We start from the raw sequence: 7,290 nt of genomic DNA, 5'->3' as shown, positions 1-7,290 counted from the left end.
GGGACCATATGGCATGCTGGGATTTGAACCACCATCCTTCTGCATGCAAGGCAAATGCTCTACCTCCATGCTGTATCTCAGCCCCCACCACAGAGTCTTTTAATAATAAAACAGACTAACATAGGAACAGGTACAATGACTGGATTGGTGCTATTATACATGCCTAAAAATGTGAGCAGTTTTGGAATTGGATAATGGATTGGAACTGTTTTACTATACCTGGTGGAACTATTCTATATTAATATAAGTGAAGGGGAAATTCTTATTATGATACAATAAAAGAGGAAAAATAAAGATGTCTAGAGTACAGGCCAGTCTGGGGTGGGGAGAAGGACACTTGGGATATTGGTCATGGAAATGTTGCACTGGTGAAGAATTATATATATTAAAAAATCAAAAAAAAAAGAAAAGATAAGATAAGGCCTCCCAATTCTTACCACAGGCTGCGTTCTTTACACTGACTGTATAGAAAGAGGAGGTACAGTAAATGCACCCCATATACATCTCAACACAGGCCCTTTGCCTGGTCTGTATTGTGAATTGGGGGACAAAAATGAAAGTATATATTCTTGACAATAACTTAAGAAGTTACAGTGAGAATGTTGTAGAAATATATAAAGTATAAACCTATCTACTATGGCCCTGAGGTCAGGAGAAACAAGGATTTGAATAGGAGAAAGACCATCGGTATTATGAAGGAGCAAAGATGGCCTGAGATATAGTTTAGTAGGTAAGGTGCTTTCCTTACAAGCAACCAAACCGGGTTCAATCTCTCTATGGTTCCCCAAGCATCAGAAGTGATCCCTGAAAACAAAGCCGGAAGTCAGCCATGACCACAGTTAGGGCCCCAAAATGAAAATAAGAAAAGACAAAGTAAAGGAGGGAATGACCTCTCTCTCTCTTTTTTTTTTATCTTTATTTAAGCACCATGATTACAAGCATGTTTGTAGTTCGGTTTCAGCCATAAACAAATTCCTCACCTTCTCCAGTACAACATTCCCACCACCAATGCCCCCCACATCTCCCCACCCCTGCCTGTATTCACAACAGTCATTCTACTTCTCTCATTCTTTAATAGTCTCATGATAATTATTAGTGTAGTTATGTCCCTAACAGCATTTACCACTCTTTGTGATGAGCATGAGATTGTGAGCCAGCCTTTCTGGCCTTTCCAGCCATTAACTCTATTGTCTTTAGGCCTTATTACAGTAATGTCTTTAATTTTTCTTAAAACCCATAAATGAGTGAGACTATTTTGTGTCTATTTCTCTCTTTGACTAATTTCACTCAACATAATTTATTCCATGTACATCCATGTATAGGAAAATTTCATGACTTCATCTCTCCTGACAGCTGCATAATATTCCATTGTGTATATGTACCACAGTTTATTTAGACATTCATCTGTGGAAAGGCATCTTGGTTGTTTCCAGAGTCTGGCTACGATAAATAGTGCTGCAATGAACAAAGGTGTGAGGAAGGAATTTTTGTATTGTATATTTGTGTTCCTAGGGTATAGCCCTAAGACTGGAATAGCTGGATCATACAGGAGTTTAATTTTCAGTTTTTAAAGGAATCTCCATATTGTTTTCCATAAAGGCTGAACTAGACAGCATACCCACCAGCAGTGAATGAGAGTTCCTTTCTCTCCACATCCCCGGCAGCACTGACTATTCTTGTTCTTTGTGATTTGTGCCAGTTTCTGTGATGTGAGATGGTACCTCATTGTTGTTTTGATTTTCTTTGTTATGATTAGTAATGTGGAGCATTTTTCATGTCTTTGATCATTTGTATTTCTTCTTTGAGAAAGTGTCTGTTCATTTCTTCTCCCCATTTTTGATGGGGCTATATGATTTTTTTCTTTTTAAGTTTTGTCAGTACATTGTATATTTTTTATATTAGCCCCTGTCTGATGGGTATTGGATGAATAGTTTCTCCCATTCTGTGGATGGCTTTTGTTTCTTAGGCACTATTTCCTTTGAGGTACAGAAGCTTCTCAGCTTAATATAGTCTCATCTGTTTATCTCTGCTTCCACTTGTTTGGAGAGTGCTGTTTCCTCCTTGAAGATGCATTCAGTCTCAATGTCATACAATGTTTTACCTACGTGTTATTCTATATACCTTAGGTTTCAGGCCTGATATCAAGGTCTTTAATCCATTTGGATTTAATTTTTTGCATGGTGTTAGATGGGGGTCTTAGTTTGCTTATGTGCAAGAGGCTAACCAGTTGTGCCAATATCACTTTTTGAAGAGGATTTTCTAGCTTCATTTTGAATTTATTGCCCCTTTATCAAAGATTAGTTGAGTGTATATCTGGGGAACATTCTCTGAATACTCAAGTCTATTCTACTGATCTGAGGATCTGTCTTTATTCCAATACCATGCTGTTTTGATAACTATTGCTTTGTAATACAGTTTAAAATTGGGGAAAGTAATGCCTCCCATATTTCTTTTCCCAAGAATTGCTTTAGCTATTCGTGGGTGTATATTGTCCCATATGAATTTTATGAGTGTTTGATCCACTTCATTGAAAAAATGTCATGGGTATCTTTAGAGGGATTGCATTAAATCTGTACAATGATTTGAGGAGTATTGCCATTTTAATTATATTAATCCTGCCAATCCATGAGCAGGGTATATGTCTCTATTTCCTTGTGTCCTCTCTTATTTCTTAAAGCAGGCTTTTGTAGTTTTCTTTATATAGGTCCTTCACTTCTTTAGTTAAGTTGACCCCAAGATATTTGAGTTTGTGGGGCACTAATGTGAATGGGATTGTTTTTTAATGTCCATTTCTTCTCAATCATTATTGGTGTAAAAGAAGGCCATTAACTTTTACATGTTAATGTTGTAGCCTGCCACTTTGTTATATGAATCTATTTTTTCTAGAAGCATTCTGGTAGAGTCTTTAGGATTTTCTAAATATATTATCATGTAATGTACAAACTGTGAGAGCTTGATTTCTTCCTTATGTATCTGGATGTCCTTGATATCTTTTTCTTGCCTAATCGCTATGGCAAGTACTTCCAGTACTATGTTGAATAGCAGAGGTAAGAGAGGGCATCCTTGTCTTGTACCATATTTTATGGGAAAGGCTTTTAGTTTATCACCATTGAGAATAATATTTGCCATTGGCTTATGGTTAATGGCCTTGATTATATTGAGAAAAGTTCCTTCTTTTCCCATCTTGATGAAGGTTTTATAAAGAATGGGTGTTGGACCTTATAGAATGCTTTCTCTGCATCTATTGATATGATCACATAATTTTTGTTTTTGTTTTTTTTTTTTTGTAGATATGATGTATTATGTTGATTGTTTTACGGATCTGAAACCATCCTTGCATTCCTGAGATGAAACCTACTTGGTCAAGATGAATGACCTTCTTGATGATGCATTGAATTCTATTGGACAGAATATTGTCGAGGATCTGTGAATCTGTATTCATCAGGAATACTGGTCTGCAATTTTCTTTTTTGGCAGCATCTCTGTCTGGTTTTTGGTATCAAGGTGATGTTAGCTTCAGAGAAACTATTTGGAGCTGTTCCTGTTTCTTCAATTTTATGAAAGAGCCTTAAAAGGATTGGTAGAAGTTCCTCTTAAAAAGTTTGAAAGAATACACTGAAAGAATACATCTGGGCCTGGGATTTTGTTTTTTGGAAGATTTTGTATTACCATTTTAATTTTTACAATAGTGATGGGGCTGTTTAGTATGCTACCTCATTCTTATTTAACCCTGGAATATTATGAGTCCAAGAATTTATCCATTTTTGCCAGGTTCTCATGTTTCATGGCTTAGAGTTACTCAAAGTAGTCTCAGATTTCCCTTTGAATCTCTAGAATATAGTGCTCACCCCATTTTCATTCTCATCTGCTTTATCAAGTTGCTCTCTCTAGATTTCTTTGTGAGTTTTGCCAGTGGTTTATCAATCTTCTTTATTTTTTTAAGAAACAACTATTGCTTTCATTGATCTTTCAAATTGTTTTCTGGATTTCCACTTCATTGACTTCTGCTCTAAGCTTTTTTATTTCCTCTGCCTACCTATTTTTGGTTCCATTTGTTGATCATTTGTTAATTTTATAGGCTGTTTCATTAAGCTATTCATGTAGGCCCCTTCTTCCTTCTTGATGTGTGTTTGCAAAGCTATAAATTTTTCTTTCAGTACCACATTTGCTGTGCCATATAAATTCTGATAAGTTGTGTTTTTATTGTCATTTGTTTCCAAGAATGTTTTGATTTCTTCTTTGATTGCATCTCTGACTCACTGGTTGTTCATAGTAAACTCTTTAATTTCCAGGTATTAACTTTTTTCTTCTGTGTCCCTTTGTAGTTCACTTCTAATCTCAGTACCTTGAGATCAATGAAGGTAGTCTGAACAATTTCTATCTACCAGATTTTATTGAGATATGTTTTATGGGCCAGCATGTGGTCTATTCTGGAGAATGGCTATGTTTATTGGAGAAGACTATCTATCCAGGTTTCTGGAGATGCAGTGCCCGATGTATATTTACAGGTCCATTTTCTTTCATTTCTCTTTTCAGAGCTAGTATGATTTTGTTGGGTTTCAGTGTGGTTAATATATCAAGGGAAGACAAGGCAGTGTTTAGGTCTCTCACAATTATTTTGTTATTGCTATCTTTTTTCAGATTTGTCAACAATTATATTAAATACTTTGTTGATCCCTCACAGGGTGCGTATATGTTTAGTAGTGTGATTTCTTCCTGTTGTACATATTCCTTGAATAGCACAAAGTGTCCATCTTTGTGCGTTACAACATTTCTGAGTCTAATGTTTGTGTCATATGATATTAGTATGACCATTCCGGCTTTGTGTCTGTTGGTCAGTCTTGTTTTACAGTAAACCGTTTAGTTTTTCTTTCTTTTATTTAAACAACTTTATTACATATATGATTGTATTTGGGTTTCAGTCATGTAAAGAACACCATCCATCACTAGTGCAACATTCCCATCACCAATGTCCCAAATCTACCTCCTCTCCACCCAACCCCTGCCTGTACGCTAGACAGGCTTTTATTTCCCTCGTACATTCTCATTATTAGGATAGTTCAAGACATAGTTATTTCTCTAAATATACTCATCCCTGTTTGTGGTGAGCTTCACGAGAAAAGCTGTTACTTCCAGCTCTTTTCCTTTCGTGTCTGAAAGTTGTTATTGCAAGAATGTCTTTCATTTTTCTTAAACCCATAGATGAGTGAAACCATTCTGCGTCTTTCTTTCTCTCTCTGACTTATTTCACTCAGCATAATAGATTCCGTGTACATCCATGTATAGGAAAATTTCATGACTTCATCTCTCCTGACAGCTGCATAATATTCCATTGTGTATATGTACCACTGTTTCTTTAGCCATTCATCTCTTGAAGGGTATCTTGGCTGTTTCCAGAGTCTTGCTATGGTAAATAGTGCTGCAATGAATATAGGTGTAAGAAAGGGATTTTTGTATTGTATTTTTGTGTTCCTAGGGTATATTCCTAGGAGTGGTATAGCTGGATCTTATGGGAGCTCGATTTCCAGTTTTTGGAGGAATCTCCATATTGCTTTTCATAAAGGTTGAACTAGACAGCATTCCCACCAGCAGTGGATAAGAGTTCCTTTCTCTCCACATCCCCACTAACACTGCTTGTTCTCATTCTTTGTGCTGTGTGCCAATCTCTGGGGTGTGAGGTGGTACCTCATAGTTGTTTTGATTTGCATATCCCTGATGATTAGTGATGTGGAGCATTTTTTCATGTGTCTTTTGGCCATTTGTATTTCTTCTTTGTCAAAGTGTCTGTCCATTTCTTCTCCCCATTTTTTGATGGGATTAGATGTTTTTTTCTTGTAAAATTCTGTCAGTGCCTTGTATGTATTGGAGATTAGCCCCTTGTCTGATGGGTATTGGGTGAATAGTTTCTCCCACTCAGTGGGGGGCTCTTGTATCCTGGGCACTATTTCCTTTGAGATGCAGAAGCTTCTCAGTTTAATATATTCCCATCTGTTAATCTCTGCTTTCACTTGCTTGGAGAGTGCAGTTTCATCTTTGAAGATGCCTTTAGTCTCAATGTCCTGGAGTTTATTACCTATGTGTTGTTCTATGTATCTTATGGCTTCGGGTCTGATATCGAAGTCTTTCATCCATTTGGATTTAACCTTCATACATGATGTTAGCTGGGGGTCTAAGTTCAATTTTTTGCAAGTGGCTAGCCAGTTGTGCCAATACCACTTGCTGAAGAGGCTTTCTTTGCTCCATTTAGGATTTCTTGCTCCTTTATCAAAAATTAGATGATTGTATGTCTGGGGAACATTCTCTGAGTAGTCAAGCCTATTCCACTGATCTGAGGGCCTGTCTTTATACCAATACCATGCTGTTTTGATAACTATTGCTTTGTAGTACAGTTTAAAGTAGGGGAAAGTAATTCCTCCCATATTCTTTTTCCCAATGATTGCTTTTGCTATTCTAGTGTGTTTATTGTTCCATATGAATTTCAAAAGTGCCTGATCCACTTCTTTGAAGAATATCATGGGTATCTTTAGAGGGATCGCATTAAATCTGTACAATGCTTTGGGGGAGTATTGCCATTTTAATGATGTTAATCCTGACAATCCATGAGCAGGGTATGTGCTTCCATTTCCGCGTGTCCTCTCTTATTTCTTGGAGCAGAGTTTTATAGTTTTCTTTGTATAGGTCCTTCACATTTTTAGTCAAGTTGATTCCAAGATATTTGACTTTGTGTGGCACTTTTGTGAATGGGGTTGTTATCTTAATGTCCATTTTTTCCTTATTACTATTGGTGTATAGATAGCCATTGATAGGCCAGGAAGGTGGCACTAGAGATAAGGTGTCTGCCTTGCAAACATTAGCATAGGATGGACAGCGGTTCGATCCCCCGGTGTCCCATATGGTCCACCCAAGCCAGGGGCGACTTCTGAGCACATAGCCAGGAGTAACTCCTGAGCATCAAATGTCAAATGGGTGTGGCCCAAAAACCAAAAAAAAAAAAAAAAAAAAAAAAGAAAGGCCATTGATTTTTGTGTGTTAATTTTGTAGCCTGCAACCTTGCTATATGAGTCTATTGTTTCTAGAAGCTTTTTCTTAGAGACTTTAGGGTTTTCTAAGTAGAGTATCATGTCATATGCAAACAGCGAGAGCTTGACTTCTTTCTTTCCTATCTGAATTTTCTCGATATTTTTTTCTTGCCTAATTGCTATAGCAAGTACTTCCAGTTCTATGTTAAATAGGAGTGGTGAGAGAGGACAGCATTGTCTTGTGCCAGAATTTAGAGGAAAGGCTTTCAGT

General features: G+C 36.9%; 1 non-coding gene across 1 annotated transcript; it reads left to right on the top strand.

The window, feature by feature from the left end:
- The first annotated feature begins 420 nt into the window (after positions 1–420).
- Positions 421–553, top strand: LOC126025446 (small nucleolar RNA SNORA51). The gene has a single exon (XR_007501450.1). It is a non-coding gene; the product is annotated as a small nucleolar RNA SNORA51 (small nucleolar RNA).
- Positions 554–7,290: the final 6,737 nt, after the last annotated feature.

Source organism: Suncus etruscus, chromosome 12 (assembly GCF_024139225.1).
Source record: "Suncus etruscus isolate mSunEtr1 chromosome 12, mSunEtr1.pri.cur, whole genome shotgun sequence".
NCBI classification, from domain to species: domain Eukaryota; kingdom Metazoa; phylum Chordata; class Mammalia; order Eulipotyphla; family Soricidae; genus Suncus; species Suncus etruscus.
The sequence above is the reverse complement of the archived record's forward strand: the minus strand, read 5'-3'. Positions and strand labels throughout refer to the sequence as shown.